Raw genomic sequence first — 18,916 nt, 5'->3', positions numbered from 1 at the left:
TGGAGTTTCAGCTTCAGCATCAGTCGTTCCAGTGAACACCCAGGACTGATCTCCTTTAGGATGGACTGGTTGGATCTCCTTGCAGTCCAAGGCACTCTCAAGAGTCTTCTCCAACACCACAGTTCAAAAGCTTCAATTCTTCAGTGCTCAGCTTTCTTCACAGTCCAACTCTCACATCCATACATGACCACTGGAAAAACCATAGCCTTGACTAAATGGACCTTTGTTGGCAAAGTAATGTCTCTGCTTTTGAATATGCTGTCTAGGTTGGTCATAACTTTTCTTCCAAGGAGTAAGCGTCTTTTAATTTCATGGCTGCAGTCACCATCTGCAGTGATTTTGGAGCCCCCAAAAATAAAGTCTGACACTGTTTCCACTGTTTCCCCATCTATTTGCCATGAAGTGATGGGACCAGATGCCATGATCTTTGTTTTCTGAATGTTGAGCTTTAAGCCAACTTTTTCACTCTCCACTTTCACTTTCATCGAGAGGCTTTTTAGTTCCTCTTCACTTTCTGCCATAAGGGTGGTGTCATTTGCATATCTGATGTTATTGATATTTCTCCCAGCAATCTTGATTCCAGCTTGTGCTTCTTCCAGCCCAGCATTTCTCATGATGTACTCTTCATATAAGTTAAATAAGCAGAGTGACAATATACAGCTTTGATGTATTCCTTTTCCTATTTGGAACCAGTCTGTTGTTTCATGTGCAGTTCTAACTGTTGCTTCCTGACCTGCATACAGATTTCTCAAGAGGCAGGTCAGGTGTCTGGTATTCCCATCTCTTGAAGAATTTTCCACAGTTTATTGTGATCCACACAGTCAAAGACTTTGGCATAGTCAATAAAGCAGAAATAGATGTTTTTCTGGAACTCTCTTGCTTTTTCCATGATCCAGCAGATGTTGGCAATTTGATCTCTGGTTCCTCTGCCTGTTCTAAAACCAACTTGAACTTCTGGAAGTTCACGGTTCACATACCGCTGAAGCCTGGCTTGGAGAATTTTGACCATTACTAGCATGTGAGATGAGTGCAATTGTGTGGTAGTTTGGGCATTCTTTGGCATTGCCTTTCTTTGTGATTGGGATGAAAACTGACCTTTTCCAGTCCTGTGGCCACTGCTGAGTTTTCCAAATTTGCTGGCATACTGAGTGCGGCACTTTCACAGCATCATCTTTCAGAATTTGAAATAGTTCAACTGGAATTCCATCACCTCTGCTAGCTTTGTTCCTAGTGATGCTTTCTTTTTTTTAAAATATAAATTTATTTATTTTAATTGGAGGTTAATTACTTTACAATATTGTATTGGTCTTGCCATACATCAACATAAATCTGCCACAGGTATACACTTGCTCCCCATCCTGAACCCCCCTCCCTCCTCCCTCCCCATACCATCCCTCTGGGCTGTCCCAGTGCACCAGCCCAAGGAAACCAGAATTGAAAGAGACACGTGTACCCTAATGTTCATCGCAGCACTGTTTATAATTGCCAGGACATGGAAGCAACCTAGATGTCCATCAGCAGATGAATGGATAAGAACGCTGTGGTACATATACACAATGCAGTATTACTCAGCCATTAAAAAAGAATACGTTTGAATAAGTTCTAATGAGGTTGATGAAGCTGGAGCCTATTATAGAGAGTGAAGTAAGTCAGAAGGAAAAACACCTAGTGATGCTTTCTAAAGCTCACTTGACTTCACATTCCAGGATGTCTGGCTCTAGGTATTTTTATTTAGGTTTTGAAAATAATTTTATCTGTTTACTGATTTATTTTTGGCTGCGCTGGGTCTTCGTTGCTGTGTGGGCTTTTCTCCAGTTGTGGTGAGTAGGGGTACTCTTGATTTGCAGGGCAAAGGCTTCTCATTGCAGTGGTTTCTCTTGTTGCAGAGCACAGGCTCTAGGTGGCTCAGCTCTAGGCGTGGGTTCAGTAGTTGCAGCTGGTGGGCTCTAGAGCGCAGGCTCAGTAGTTGTAGTACACAGGCTTAGTTGCCCCACGGTGGCATATGGCATCTTCCCGGACCAGGTGTTGAACCTGTGTCCCCTGCATTGGGAGGTGGACTCTTTACTACTGAGCCACCAGGTAAGCCCTGGGCTCTCCTTTTAAAGCCCAGACCAAAATGTGACTCCCTGCTCCTAAGGGATGTGCTCTCATCATCTGGGCCCTGAGCAATGCAAGCTCCTAAGCCTGTGATCCCTGGATTCCCCAGCCTTGTTTTGCCATGCCTCCATCCTGTGAAGTGGGAAAGTCTCATAGCCAGTCTCATCAAGTTTGAAGAATATGGTAATGTTGCAGAATTTTGTGTCTAATAATTATTTTTTTAACATATGAATTAAAAGAAGCCATTAGATTTATATAAATTGACTCAGTTCACAGTACAGTGAAATTGACATTAGGTTAAATAAGTGAATGCAAATCATCAAGTTCATATTTATTTGGAGTTCACACTTAAGGCAGAATTAAAAAAAATTTTTTTTTACAGAAATAAAAGTTAAGATAGCTCTCACGGGTATGTGATAAAATTACTTAATTTTTTAAGTTGTGAGAAGCCTGTTACTCTAGGCTCTTGCCAGGGGAAAATCAAGTTATAGACAATAATTACAGTGTTTATCCTAGTCCTCCACAACCCTGTTACATTTTGTGACCTGAGGGCTTTCCAGCTCTTTTCTTCCAGTGGGTTCTATGTGGCTCAAACCCTTGATAGCATTACCATAGGTTCATTATTCTAGTTATGGTAAGACAAGATGAAGAAGAGATCTCTCCTCGCAAATTACACTTAGATCAGCATGCAGCCTATGAATCTAACAACAGGTATTTTTCATTTCTGCCTGCTCATCTTTTGTGATATTGTTATAAATTTCACTTCACATATGCTATATATTGCATTTTCAGAATGCATTTTCATTATTATTTTTTAAAAGTTACTTTAAAAAAGATTTTTTAAAAGAGAAAAAATATCTTTTCTATTTATTCATGTATTTACCATTTCTGGCTCTATTCCTTTATGCATTTCCACCTACCTGAAGATTTCATTTTCCTTCTGCCTAATGAACTTTCTTTAACATTGCTTATAATTCATGTAAGCTGGCAATGTATTGGGTTTGCCTGAAATACCTTTAGTTTGCCTTCAAGTATGAAAATTCTTTTTATGGGAAAAGAATTTTAAATTTCTATTCTTTTCATGCTTTTTTTTTTGAATTGGAAAATTCTTTCTTTTTATTTTACTTTATTTTACTTTAGATGACTTTCCTTCATATTCCAACTTGCATAGTTTCTGATAAGATGCTTACTGTAATTCTTGTCATTTTTCCTCTGTGTATATATCTTTTTCTTCTGACCACTTTACATATTTTTTCTCTTTATCATTGGCTTTAGTCATTTAATTATAATGTGCCTTTTTAATTTTTTGCTTTTTCTGCTCAAATTTATTGAGCTTCTCAAATTTGTGTTTACGGATTTCATCAAATTTGAAAAAATTTAATCGTCATTTCCTTAAATATTTTTTATTCCCTTTTCCCCTGTTTTCCTGAAACTTCAGTTGCACATATGTTAGCCGACCTGATGGTATCCCACAGGTCATGGCTTGTCTCTTATTTTTTAAGTTGTCAGTTTCATTTTGAATATTTTTATTATTGTGCCTTCAAAGTCATTGAACTTTTTAACATTTAGTCTTCTCTTAATCCCCGTGCATTGTTCATTTCACATGTTGAATTTGTTTTTTCATTCATTTGGGTAATTTTTATATCTTTACTTTTTTCTACATTATGGTCATGTTTTTCTCTACTTCTTAAGCATTTGAAGAATTTTTACAACAACTGTTCTAACATTTTTTATATAAGATTCATATGTGCTAGTTCCATTCTCTTCATCTTTTGGATCTGTTTCAGAAGAAAATGGCAATCCACTCCAGTATTCTTGCCTGGAGAATCCCATGGACGGAGAAGCCTAGTAGGTTACAGTCCACGGGGTCGCAAACAGTCGGACACGACTGAGCGACTTCACCTTCTATTGACTGAGTTATATTGAGTGGTTTGGGGCCTTATTTGCTGCTACTTTGCCTGCCTATTAATTTTTTAATGGAAGTTAGACATTGTGAATTTTGCATTATCGTTTGTTGGATTTTGTGGTATATTTTCAAATAGTGTTGGACTTTGCTCTGGTATACAATTAATTTACTAGGAGTTAGTTGAAGCTTTAGAGGCTTCCTCTTTAATTTTGTTGGGACAAGTCCAGAGCACCCTTTAGTACAGGCTGAAGACTATCTGAGGATTCTACTCCATGTCTTGTGGATTGTGATCACCTCTATTCTTGCCCTGTGTGAACTCTGGAAATTGTTCTGTTTGCTCCTTCCTGATGGTTATTTCCCTGTATTCAGGTAGTTTTTTCTCAGACATATACAGATTAGCACTCAACCAGAGACTCAAGGGGACCCCTCAGTAGACTTCCTGAGATTACTCTCTGCAGATAGTACTCTGACTCACAAATTCTTACTGCCTTGGCCTCTCTCTTTCTTCACTTCGTAGATAGAGAACTCTGATTTCTCCTTTCATGTAACCAGCTCAGAACTGCCTTCAGACAATAAGCTGGTATGATTGTTCCACTGGCTTTGATTGTTACTCTTCTGTTAGAAATCACAGACCCTTGATATCTGTTGTTTAATATCTGTGGTAGGCAGCTTCTAAAGTGGCCCCCAATGATACCCCCCTTCTAGTATTCATATTTTTAGTGAAGGCAAGATCCAATAAGTAACAGATACATAGCGAGTGTAGTAGATGTCACGTCTGTGATTACCGAAGGTTACAGAGTACTCTGACTTCCATCCTGCTAGCAGGCTCTCTCTCTTGCTCGCTTTAATGCAGCACATTATCATGTTAGGGAGGCTGACATGCCAAGGAACTAAGAGTAGCATCTGGTCAATAGCCAGAGAGTAATGGAGGCCCTCAGTCCAACCACCAAGGGGACCTGAGTCTTGCCAACGACTGCATGAGTGAGCTTAGAAGTTGTGGATTGTGAACACTTCTATTCTTGCCCTGTGTGGGCAAGAATTCTTTTTCAGTCTAGCATAAACGTGACACCATGGCGCTGGCCAACACTTCAGCTGCAGCTTTGGGAGAGACTCTGAGCTAAAAGATCATTCTTGAAACTTTGTGACAATTTCATTCTACTTAAACCATGCCTGGCCTCCTGAGCCACAAAAACTGTGAGGAAATAAGAGTGTGTTTTTTTAAGCTGCTAAATTTGGGGGTAACTTGTTACTCAGCAATCAGTTCAGTTCAGTCACTCAGTCGTGTCCGACTCTTTGCGACCCCATGAATCGCAGCATGCCAGGCTACCCTGTCTATCACCAACTCCTGGAGTTCACTCAGACTCATGTCCATTGAGTCAGTGATGCTATCCAGCCATCTCATCCTCGGTCGTCCCCTTCTCCTCCTGCCCCCAATCCCTCCCAGCATCAGAGTCTTTTCCAATGAGTCAACTCTTCGCATGAGGTGGCCAAGGTACTGGAGTTTCAGCTTTAGCATCATTCCTTCCAAAGAAATCCCAGGGCTGATCTCCTTCAGAATGGCCTGGTTGGATCTCCTTGCAGTCCAAGGGACTCTCAAGAGTCTTCTCCAACACCACAGTTCAAAAGCATCAATTCTTCAGTGCTCAGCCTTCTTCACAGTCCAACTCTCATATCCATACATGACTGCTGGAAAAACCATAGCCTTGACTAGATGGATCGGCAAAGTAATGTCTCTGCTTTTGAATATGCTATCTAGGTTGGTCATAACTTTTCTTCCAAGGAGTAAGCGTCTTTTAATTTCATGGCTGCAATCACCATCTGCAGTGATTAGATAGTGAATAAAGTCTGAAGATCATAGTCTGCTATTTTTGTTCTGTCATTTAAGGCAGGAAGGATAAATTAGATCTCTGTGACTCAATCTTGATTAGAAAGAAGTCCCAGACCATTCAAATTACAGCTTATGGAGGTGAGACCCAAACATCAGTGTTTTGTAAAACTTTCCAGGTAATTCCAATACACAGGTAACTATGAAAACCATTCCCTTAGATCAGTGATTCTCAGCCATTAATGCAGGAGATCCTGGTTTGATTCCTGTGTTGGTTTGATATCCTGGAGAAGGGATAGGTTACCCACTCCAGTATTCTTGGGGTTCCCTTGTGGCTCAGCTGGTAAAGAATCTGCCTGCAATGCGGAAGACCTGGTTTGATCCCTGGGTTGGGAAGATCCTCTGGAGAAGGGAATGGCTACCCACTCCAATATTCTGGCCTGGAGAATTCCATGGCCTGTTCAGTCAATGGGGTCGCAAATAGTCAGACACGACTGAGCAACTTTCACTTGCACTTCAGTCATTAATGTGCATGTGAATCATTGAAGGATCTTGTTAGAATCAAGGTTCTGATTCAGTAATTCTAGAGTGGACCTGGGATTCTGCATTTGCAACAAGCTTTCAGATCATGCTGATGCTGTTGGCTTGTGGACCATGCTTCGTATAGGAAGGACTTAGATTATTGAGTGCCTTCTTTTTATCCCAATTACTGAGTAACTTGGAACAAATTCCTTAGTGTCTGTACCAAAGACTATTTGGAGATATGAATGGCCTCTCCAGTGGATAAATTGGAGAGCTGCTTTCTGAGAGAATGAATACTGAAATATTACCTATGCTTCCTCTCCTTTCTTTTTTTAAAAAAATTTTTTATTTTTACTTTATTTTACTTTGCAATACTGTATTGGTTTTGCCATACATTGACATGAATCCACCACGGGTGTACATGCGATCCCAAACATGAACCCCCCTCCCACCTCCCTCGCCACAACATCCCTCTGGGTCATCCCCATGCACCAGCCCCAAGCATGCTGTATCCTGCATCGGACATAGACTGGTGATTCGATTCTTACATGATAGTATACATGTTTCAATGCCATTCTCCCAAATCATCCCACCCTCTCCCTCTCCCTCTTGAGTCCAAAAGTCCGCTATGCACATCTGTGTCTTTTTTGCTGTCTTGCATACAGGGTCATCATTGCCATCTTTCTAAATTCCATATATATGTGTTAGTATACTGTATTGGTGTTTTTCTTTCTGGCTTACTTCACTCTGTATAATCAGCTCCAGTTTCATCCATCTCATCAGAACTGATTCAAATGTATTCTTTTCAATGGCTGAGTAATACTCCATTGTGTATATGTACCACAGCTTTCTTATCCATTCATCTGCTGATGGACATCTAGGTTGTTTCCATGTCCTGGCTATTATAAACAGTGCTGCGATGAACATTGGGGTACATGTGTCTCTTTCATTTCTGGTTTTCTTGGTGCGTATGCCCAGCAGTGGGATTGCTGGGTCATAAGGCAATTCTATTTGCAATTTTTTAAGGAATCTCCACACTGTTTTCCATAGTGGTTGTACTAGTTTGCATTCCCACCAACAATGTAAGAGGGTTCCCTTTTCTCCACACCCTCTCCAGCATTTAGCCTTGGTGTCTTTTGCCCTCATGCAAATTGGACTCCTGGTGTTCTGCCCTAAAGTCTCAGAACACTGAGATAGGTATGCAGATTAGGTTCCTTCTTCTGCAGCTCTAGCAATCTTCACCCTCTGTGTTTAAGGAAATGTATTCAAGAAATATCTTTTTATTTTTAGCCTCAAGTTAGTTTTACTATAGGGGAGGTTCAGATATCAAAAATGACTATCTTTCATTTTTATCTCTGCTCTTTTCTCAGAGGATGGAATGGGGAGTGGAGTAGATAGACATGGCATATTCCATAATTTTTTTTATCTATGACTGAGTTCCTGACTTTTCCCTCTAGGAGACTTATTTGTTGCTGTAAAACCCTTTTCAGCAATCTTCCAAATTATTTCAGATTAACTAATGAAAGTAACCAATGGATTTAACTGTGTAGAAAACAAAGCAGAAAATTTTAAGCTTTACTCCACTGGGATCATAAGAGACTGTTTCTTTTGTAGAATAGCTAGTGCAGTGCAGGCTTGTGAAATGACAATAACCCAGTGTTTTCCCCTTGAGGTGGAAAAATCAGCCACTTACTCTCTCTTCACAATTTTTCAATAAAGCTCAAGGGGCAAGCACGACTCAATCTTCCTCATAGAACATAAGGACCTTTAGCTGTTATCACCCCGAACCTAAACCCGACTTATCATCTCCAGAAAAGGTGTGGTTAGGAAGATAATGTTGCTGGTAAGTAGTCCAGCAAAGTCCTTGTACAAGTTCACAGATTATAAGAGCATTAGGATCCTAGAATCAAGTAGTAATAGCATCCAGTGGAAGATATATTTTCTTCTAATTACAAAGACTCAGTGGTTTACTTTCAAAAGTCTAAGGAAGGAATCCAAGTGAATAACTGCTGTTCGAGATCTGTAATCCTCATCATGATCAAGATGAGAGTAAGTGTAAGAAGTGATTACCCAAGATGTGATCAAATGTGAGAGTATGGCACACTGCCATAGTGTCAGTTACTTTTGCTGTGTAACACACAGCTCTAAAACCTAGTGTAGAGGGAATGAAAGTGTTAGTCACTCAGTTGTGTCTGACTATTGGTGGCCCCATGGACTGTAGCCCACTAGGCTCCTCTGTCCTTGGAATTCTGCAGGCAAGAATATGGAGTGGGTTGCCATTTCCTACTCTAAGACATCTAGAGATTGAACGCAGGTCTCTTGCATTGCAGGCAGATTCTTTACCATTTAAGCCACCAGGGAAGCCCATGGCTTAAAGCAATAAATGCTTATACTTTCTACTTATTCTTTGGGGGTTTTTGTTTTTATTTTTTACTGGAGTATAATTGCTTTACAATGTTAGTGTTACTTTCTGCTGTACAACAATGTGAATTAGCTCTATGTATACATATATCTTCCTTCTTGAGCCCCCCTCCTTTCCTCACATCCCATGCCTCTAGGTTGTCACAGAGCACTGAGTTGAGCTCCCTGGGCTATGCAGGAGGTTCCCACTAGGTATCTGTTTTACACATCAGTTCAGTTCAGTCACTCAGTCGTGTCCGACTCTTTGCAACCCCATGAATCGCAGCACGCCAGGCCTTCCCGCCCATCACCAACCCCTGGAGTTCACTCAAACTCATGTCCATCGAGTCGGTGATGCCATCCAGCCATCTCATCCTCTGTCGTTCCCTCCTCCTCCTGCCCCCAATCCCTCCCAGCATCAGAGTCTTCTCCAATGAGTCAACTCTTTGCATGAGGTGGCCAAAATATTGGAGTTTCAGCTTCAACATCAGTCCTTCTAATGAACACCCAGGACTGATCTCCTTTAGGATGGACTGGTGTGATCTCCTTGCAGTCCAAGGGACTCTCAAGAATCTTCTCCAACACCACAGTTCAAAAGCATCAATTCTTTGGCGCTCAGCCTTCTTCACAGTCCAACTCTCACATCCATACATGACCACAGGAAAAACCATAGCCTGGACTAGATGGACCTTTGTTGGCAAAGTAATGTTTCTGCTTTTTAATGTGCTGTCTAGGTTGGTCATAACTTACTTCCAAGGAGTAAGTGCCTTTTAATTTCACGGCTGCCATCACCATCTGCAGTGATTTTGGAGCCCCCCCAGAATAAAGTGCCACTGTTTCCACTGTTTCCCCGTCTGTTTGCCCTGACGATGGTGGTGTGTAAGTGTCGGTGCTGCTCACCCATTTTGCCCCCCACTTCCCTCCCCGACCTGTGTCCGCATGCCCATCCTCTACATCTGCATCTCCAGTCCTGCTTATGGGCACTTCTCCTTCAGGCCAGCTTAGCTGAGGTGTGATTGTTTAGATTGGTGTCACTCATGTGTATACATGATGTAAGAATGGCTGGAATAGAGCCTCTGTCCATTAGGCCTCTTACCCTCCAGGAGGCTAGCGTGGGCTTGTTCACATGATGGTGAAAGAATTCCCAGGGAACAGCAAGAGCCGGTCGATGTGTAAGCACTTTCCAAGCTTCTGCTTATGTCATGGTTGTTGATGACCCATCTGTCAAAACCAGTTACCTGGCCATGCCCAAATTCAAGGAATGAAGATACAGACCCGCCTCTTGACGGGAGAGGAGTGAATTCACGTTGAAGAGGGTATGGGTGTGAGGAATGGCAGTCTACCGTAGGCAGCCACAACTTTTTCTCCTGCTCCCAACACCCTGATTAAATCATCCCATGCATCAGTTATTCCAGGCAGTCAAGTAAATCAAGACTGGCTGCGGATGGTAATGTTCGGAATTACTTACTATCAGTCTTACTACCAGCCAGTCACCTCTAGGGTGACTTTATTCCTTACTCTTGTCTCTTACCAAATGCACTTCACATCTCTAGCCTCTATGCATGGAGTTGCATCAGGCTGGAGGGCCCACCTACAGTATATTTGTTAGTATATTATTAATATATTTATCTAATGAATTCCTCCAGATATGCTGATCCCAAGTTTAAATATTATTTCAGTTGAATGCTTTCGTGGCCTGGTCACGTGGGTCTAAGTGAGCTCGCACCCTTGCACTCTTAGATCACAGTGTTCGTCACTCTAGGGTTGTCCTGTAATTTCACATCAAAATATTTTGTCTATCTCTCATGCTGGCCTATAAATCTTAGAAATCCAGGGAAGGCATTTTGTCTTCTTTGGTCTTGTATTCCAGGTGACTAGCCCAGGCTCTGGCTCCAAGGGGGAGGTCTAATCGTTGTTGACTGGGTGTATGACACATAGCATAAGTAATGCTATATTCAGGTAGTTTGTGGTTTGGTTGTACAAATAGTATACTCGCCTGTGAAACATCTAGGCAATGATATAAATTATTTGCTATATGAAAAAGAGCAGGTAAAAGTATTTCCTAATTCAGTTTACAATATCTAATTCACCTTAAATTCTTCCCTTTTCAACATTTCTGTCTCCCTCTACCCCCAAATGTAATCTGGCATCTTTTTCCACGGTTCTGGAAGCAGGTGCACTGGGTCCTGATCCACATCACCGGGGCTTCCCTGGTGGCTCAGATGGTAAAGAATTCACCTGCAATGCAGGAGACATGGGTTCAATCCCTGGGTTGGGAAGATCCCCTGGAGAAGGGCATAGGAATCCACTCTAGTATTCCTGGCTAGAGAATTCCATGGACAAAGGAGCCTGGTGGGCTACAGTCCATGGGGTCACAAAGAGTCAGACATGACTGAGTGACTAACACACATGGGCATACCACATCACCTACTGACCTTTTACAAATTACTTAACCTCTGAAAGTCTTAATTTCCTCATCTTTTTTCTGAGGTTCTCTGAGGATTAAGTAAGCTAAGATACTTACAAGCACTTGGCACTGTGATTAGTAAATGTTAGTTTCAAGTGATGTTTCTAATATCACTAACACCATTACATATCCAACGCTACTCTTCCTGCTTTCATCCCAGTCCCTGTTATTCCTCTCCTGGACTATTACAGTCACTTTCTCAATACGTTTACCCCTCATCCATCCTACAACTTTCACCTGATTGCCTTTCCTATACGACAGTGCTGACCACCTCCTTTAGATGCCTTGAAACCATCTCTGACTTCCCTTTGGCTCATGAATCAAGTTCAAACTTCCTAGCACTCTCCTAGCAATACTAGACAACAGTCAGTGGCCCTGAATATGCCCATCTGTTTTAAAGATCCTTGTTTTGCACAGATGCAGATGAATGATCATGCTCATGAACCTTTTGCTCAGGGCCCATCATTTGTACCTGTACCTTCCAAGGCTTGGCATGTTCTCAGGACTCAAGGAGGAAGCAACAGCCGGGGGTGAGGTTGGGGTGGGGGGAGGGTTCCTGAGCCAAGGAGCACAGCCACACCCTGGAGGGTAGTCCTGGGGTGATGGGTGGGCCCAGTGGGCTGCTCGTATTCCTCCCCATCTACCCAGATTTCAATGATAGCCTGCCCCTGGCCACCTCACAGAGCATCTGCCTGTTTTTGACCTCCAAGGGTCAAAGACATCTGAACTGGAAGCCTCTCTGCTCCTGCTTGGGGGCCACCATGCCTCAGGCTCCACAACTGTCTCACATTTCCACCTCCATCCCAGGGGCGCCATCAGGGGATGGGGAAGCTTGGAGGCTTTCCTCTGCCTCCAGAAGATTACTGCAGAGGAAGTTGCCGATGAGGCATGGCTGATAACGAAGTGATAAAGCCAGGAAAAAATTTTAAAAACATCAGTAACAAGAACTCGATTTCTCCATGCCTTGCCACAGGAAAGATTAATTGTCTTCCCAGTTTCTCTGTTGAAAAAGATAATAAAAAATCAATCCCAGGAGGAGGCCAAAGTATAGGGGGAAAATATCATGGAACTATTTTGAGCAGGTAATTAACTAATAAAAATAACAAGAATGTGTTGTTCTTGTGGAATTTGTGAACCTCATGTTTATAAACTTTAGAAAATCTGTCATTTCACCTGCCATTATACTTTTATCATTGTATGGTAGGTTTTTGGGGGGCTGTGCCACTCAGTACGTGATATCATAGTTCTCCAACCAGGGATTGAACCTGCACCCCCTTCAGTAGAAGCATGGAGTCTTAACCACTGGAGCACTGTGGAAGTCCTAAAATTGCATTCCTTTTTAACTCTTTTTTTAATTATGATTTTTTAAATTGGAGGATAATTGCTTTTTAATATTGTGTTGGCCTCTGCCATACATCAACATGAATCAGCCACAGGTATACGTATGTCCCCTTCCTCTTGAAACCCCCTCCCATCTCCTACCCCATGTAGGTCAAAAGCCCCCGATGGCATTTGCTTCAGGCCCCATAAACTGAATCTATCCCCACAGCACACGAGGCTCCCTCCTCACTGGATGTTCATTTCCGCTGACAACACAAGGTAAAGGGCATCCGCTCAGACAGAACTGATGTCCCCTCTCCTGGACCGTCACTGCTTCTTGCAGGTGCCTTTCCCGCTGCCCATCGCACAGCGATCAGAACTCACTCTTACCTCTTCTGTGGGCGTCCTCAGGTCCGGAGGCTGGTCTGATCCATCTTTGTATTCCCTGCACCTCATATTGTGTCTGTCCTGTAACCACTGCTTCATAACGTTTCTTAACTACAAGAAAGAAGGAGTAAATGGGCGAATACCTGGATAGACCAGATAGGGCAAAATCAGAGATTCACAGAGACATGGAGTTTGCATGATATCTTGACAGATGAGTTTTGTAGTTTTTTTGAAAGAGCAGAGAAGTAGGGGACACTCACGGTAGTTAGATCAGCAGAAAAGCTCTGTCAGGGGTTATGGTGGGATGAAGGGGTGACTAAAGGCAGAGCGCTGTAGATGGAGCTTTTGGGGAAAGTGGAATTGTTCCATATCTTCTTTTGTATCAGTAGCAATGGGACCATAACTCTGAGGCTGAGTCTCGAGGCTCCTCAATTTCATCTGTCTTTTTCATCCATAAATTTATTTTTGCTATTCTATATTTTGATTATGGTGGTGGGTGCATGAATCTACACATGTATTGACATGGATTGTACAACTACACATCAAAAGAAAAAAGTAAATTTTACTTTATTTTAAAAAATAAAATTTCTGTAAAAGAAAATTAGGGCCAGACAAATCGTTTGGTATTTGTGACAGACTATACAAAATTAATCTGATGCAAATAAACGAGTAAACCGTTTACTTGCATAATATTAATATAATTTTTAAAATAAAATAGAGCAAATAATTCTTATTGGGAAATGGTGGCAGATAAAAGTGAACTGGCAAAATACTGGGCCTTAAGTTAGGACTGATATTTAGCTTTGATTCAATGCATAACAGAGTGTGTTGCCTTACAAAGACAGGCAGGTTAGTAGATCAATCAGGGATAAGAATGGGTGTAAATTATTGATACAGGGATGGCAATAGCAATACATACAGTGAAAGTCAGAGAGCCAAGACAGATTGAAGGGAAGAGTTGACAAGAGATAAAACATTTTTTTGGATACAGGGAGTGGAGAGAGTCAAAGATAATTTCAGGATTTCAAATCTGACAGAGGAAAAATGAGGCTGAGAGAAATGGTGAGATTGGAAGGAGACGGTGATTGTGGGAAAAATGAAAGGAAGTTCCCAGGAAGCACAAAGTACGCCCGAGGAGGTGGAGGCCCACATGGGAGGAAGACTGGACTTCCTGGTATAGGAAGTATTGGGAGGAGGCACTTCCCAGACCTCCAGATTCCCTATTCCACCAAAGCAGAACTGTGACCCAAAAGAGCTGGTTTCTCAGTTAAGCAGAAAATGTCAGTCAGGCTATCAGGGGTTATGGTAGGATGAAGGGGTGACTCTAAAAACATAGCTCTATAGATGGGATTTTGGGGAGAACTCCATCTATAGAGCTCTTACTCTATGTCAGGCCCCATGTGAAGCATTTTAGCCACACTCCACCTTCTTTAATTTTCTCAGCAACTCTGTGATGTCAATGCTATTTTATCCTCATATTATAAATAAGGAAATCGATGCTTAAAGGGTGTAAGTAATTTTCCCAAACTTATAACTAGGAAAAAGAGGTGCTAGAGTTAAAAAAAAAAAAACCCTCTTGAACTTGACTAGTATATTATATTACCTCTCTCCAATAACCTAAAATCACTTTTGGATTCTATTTAAGATATTATGATAAGATATTTAAGAAAATATGCCCCAAGTTGTATTTAATGTTAAGGATATCACAATTTCTACCAAAGTGGCAGAGAGTCTTCACCTATTCTTTTTACTTCATGCTGCACAAAGTTTTGCTTACTGTAATAAGCTAAGGTTTGAGTCTTTTGGACACACAGCAGACCGCAGTTACATCTTGGTGTGTGGTGGAGGCTTTTTCAAGCACCACATTACTTCCACTTGAAGTCTCTCTAGAACTGTTGACATGTCTTTTGGAAGGACCCATTTCACTGAGTTCTCTGTAGTTGGTTCTGGGGATGCTGAGCACACAGGCTCTGTTCAAAGTATAAGAGTGAACTGCTTCTCTCTGGCCAAAGTGGACTCACCTGTAACTATGTCTTGCTTGGCTTAATTTCCCCAAGAATGTAGCTCTCTGTCCCCGCCAAACCAAGATGAGTGAAGCAGTGAGTCACACGCATGAGCATCACTGTTTTCTCACTATTTCACAAGGGAACATACAGACACTTGTATGTTTTCATTCTTTCAGCTGATCCTACTTATGTAGAGCAAGAGATCAGAGCAAAGGGATGTGAATCACTGGAAATGATGAACAATGGCCTCAGGCAGAGAAAAGTGTATGTCAGGTATGTGGTTTTGCCAACCCTAAAATATTTGCTTTCAATGCACTTAACAGGGTTATAATTATAGGGTGTGAAACTCTTCGAAGTGCTGTGCCTACACAGCAGTACCTTTGATCATTTAAAAAAAAATAGCAGCTTTATTGAAATGCAGTTTGTGCATGTACAAAGCATGCTACCACCATCACCAGTATCTAATTTCAGAACATTTTCATACCTGATGGGAATTGTGTACCTGTTAGCTTTTGTTTCCTATTCCTCCCTCCCCTAGCCCCTGGGAAATGCTTAACCACTTTTTGTCTCTGTGGATTTGCCTGATCTGGACATTCCATACACAGAGAATCATACAGTGTGTGACTCTCTGTGTCTGGCTTCTTTTACTTAGCACAGGATTTTCAAAGTTCGTCCATTCTGTAGTACATACCAATGTAGTATGCATTACTTTTCATGCCTGAGTAATATTCCATTACATGAATTTACAACATTTTGTTTATCAGTTCATCAGTTGATTTACATTTGAATTGTTTCCACTTTTTGGCTATTATGAATAATGGTTCATTGAACATTCACATACAGGTTTTTGTGTGGAAATGGATTATAAATTCTCCTGGGTATAAACTTTTGGATTATATGGTAACTCTATGTTTGGCTGTTTGAGAAATTCCTAGCTTGTTTTCCAAAGTGGCTGTACCGTTTTACAGTTCTACCAACAGTATATGAGGGTTCTGATTCTTTCATGACCTTCCCAACACTTGTTATCATTTGTCATTTTGATTATAGCTATCCAGTGTGCATAAAGTAGCACTTCCTTGTAGTTTCTAATTTTATCATGTAAAATATAAATAACATGACATTTACCATTTTAACCACTTTAAGGGTATAATTCAGTGACATTAAGGACGTTCGCATATTGGGCAATCATCATCACCATCCACTTCCAGAAGTTTTTCACCATCCCAAACTCCCTGTTAAACAATAACTCACTACTCCCTCTCTTTCTTAATTGTGGTTTGGATTTGTATTTTTCTAATGGCTAATGTTTTTCTAATGGCTGAGCATCTTTTCATATGCTTATTGGCCATGGGTACATCTTCTTTGAAAATGTGTCTATTCAAATCCTTTGCTTGTTTTTAAATTGAGTTGTCTTTTTATCATTGAGTTATAAGAGCTATTTGTATTTCCTGGATACAGGTCCACTATTAGATGTATAACTTGCAAATGTTTTCTTGGATTCTGTGGAATGTCTTTTGCTTTCTTGAAGAAAGCACAGAGATTTTAAATTTTGATTGTCTCATTTACCTACTTTTTCTTTTGTTGTTTGTGTTTTTGATGTTATATCTAAGAAACCATTGCCTAATCCAAGATCGCAAAGATTTGCCTCTATATTTTCTTCTCATTATTGGATAGTTTTAGCTCTTAAATTTAGTCTCTGATTTTCTGTTACTTTTTTGTAGATGGTGTAAAATAGGGATCTATCTTTATTCTTCCTGGTGAATGTCCTGCTGTCCCAGCACCATTTGTTGAAAAGACTCTTTTCCCCCAGTGAGTTGTCTGGCACATTACAAAAACGTAATTGGCCATAAATGAACATTTACATCTATTCCACTGATCTATATATCTGTCCTTATGGCAGTACTACACTGTCTTAATTATTGCAGCTGTAGTAAGTTTTGAAATTGGGAAGCGTGAGTCTTCCAACTTTGTCCTTTTTTCAGATTGATTTGGTTCTTCTGGGTTCCTTGCATTTCCCATTAATTTTATCATAGTATGTCAATTTCTGCAAAAAAGTCTGTTGAGATTTTTGACAAGGATTGCATTAAATCTGTAGATCAGTTTAGATGATATTGACTTCCTTAATAACACTAAGCCTTTAGATTCATAAATACAGTACCTTTCTGTTCACTGAGGTCTTCTTTAGCTTTTTCAGCATGGTTTTATACATTTTCTTGTGTCAAGTTTGTGTGTGTGTGTTGGCTGCTCAATCATGTCTGACTCTTTGCGACTCCATGAACTGTAACCCTCCAGGCTCCTCTGTCCTTGGAATTCTCCAGGCAAGAATACTAGAGTGGGTAGCCAGTCTCTTCTCCAAGGATCTTCCTGACCCAGGAATCAAAATTGGATCTCCTGCATTGCAGGCAGATTCTTTACCATCTGAGGCATCAGGGAAGCCCTTTTGTTAAGTTTATTTCTAAGTATATTAATTCATTTTGGTGCCTTTATAGCTATAGTTGTGATCTTAATTTCATTTCTGGGTAGTTCACTGCTAATTTATATAAATACAATTGATTTTTGAATATCAATATTTAACACTACAACCTTGTTGAACTTGTTTATAAATTCTAATCATGTTTTTAGTGGATTCTTCAGGATTGTCCATAGATAAGATCATGTTATCTGCCAAGAGAAATAGATATATGTCTTCCTTTCCAATCTGGTTGCCTTTTATTTCTTTTTATTGCTGGGTTGCCCTGACTCATTGAGTATTTTAAATCCAATTTAAGATGAGCTGGAGAATTTGGAATTTCTTTTGTCAGAAGAGAAAAAGCTTAGATTGGCTAGGCCCAAAAATATCTAGGAATCCAGTATCTTGCAAATAAATCCATTTGTTGGTTTTCTTTTTTCCTCATTCCCAATTAAGCCATCTAGAGAGATTTTTTCTGATCCCTTATTTAGAAAAGAATATATATTTGAAGCAGAGTACCTTTTTTTCCTTTATAAAACTGTATCCTTTGATATTCTCCAGTGTTCCAGAAAATAGCATTCATCTAGTTCTCTTTCACCCCAACCTTCTGTATTATCTTATACCACCATATTGGATACAAAGGTTGGCAAATGTAAACTTTAAACAATAGAAACCATACAAGTAACCACCTTAGTTTACTTTTCATTTGTATACCTGGACTGGCCCCCTCAAATAACCAGATTAGTGACTATCAGTTTTCCTTTCCTGGCTTCCTCCCCCTTTCTTGGGATATCTGATTAAAAAAAAAAAATTTCCATCTATGTCCGTGTTGGGAAATAAACATTCCAACTTAGAGGCTATGTGTATTATCTGGTCTTTGCTGAACATGTGTTATTTAGCCTCCTGATTACCTGGCCAATGCAGAGAATTTAAACATAAATCTAATTTTAATTTTCTCCCAATAAGAACTGAAAAATATGTCTAATTATAAGAATGCTACATACTACATTGGGAGAATATTCAGTTCCTATGGATAACCTTGACATATCTGAAATCATGTGTTATTTTTGGAATTCCTATATTGCTCTTTGAGCTGTTAGGGCTATTTTTCAGGGAAGCAGCTGTAAAGCGATGGAAAGAACACCATGCTCTGATCCCCATCCTGGGCTTGGGTTCTTCTACAGTTAGCTTTGTGGCTTTGACTAAGTTAAGTCACTTAAGATCTCAGGACCTGAAATGAAGGGATTAGACTGAAGAATCCTTGCAAACTCTGCTATTCTGTGACCCTGTGGATGAGAAGTGCTATTGGCAAGCCGAGTACTGTGTCATTTCAAGAGCTATGTACGTTCAGCAAGAACATTGCAGATGTAGTGAAATCGCAGATGTTGGTAGCAGAACCTCTTGAAGGAGGGCACATATGTGAGGTTTTGTTTTTGCATTTCTACCTACGAGCTTGTATGTGTAGTCTTTCCTTTCAAAGACCACAGAGGGGTGGGTGATCCACAGAGGGGTGGGTGATCCACAGAGGGGTGGGTGA

Source organism: Capra hircus, chromosome 20 (genome assembly GCF_001704415.2).
Source record: "Capra hircus breed San Clemente chromosome 20, ASM170441v1, whole genome shotgun sequence".
NCBI classification, from domain to species: Eukaryota; Metazoa; Chordata; class Mammalia; order Artiodactyla; family Bovidae; genus Capra; species Capra hircus.
This window is presented reverse-complemented; position numbering follows the sequence as displayed.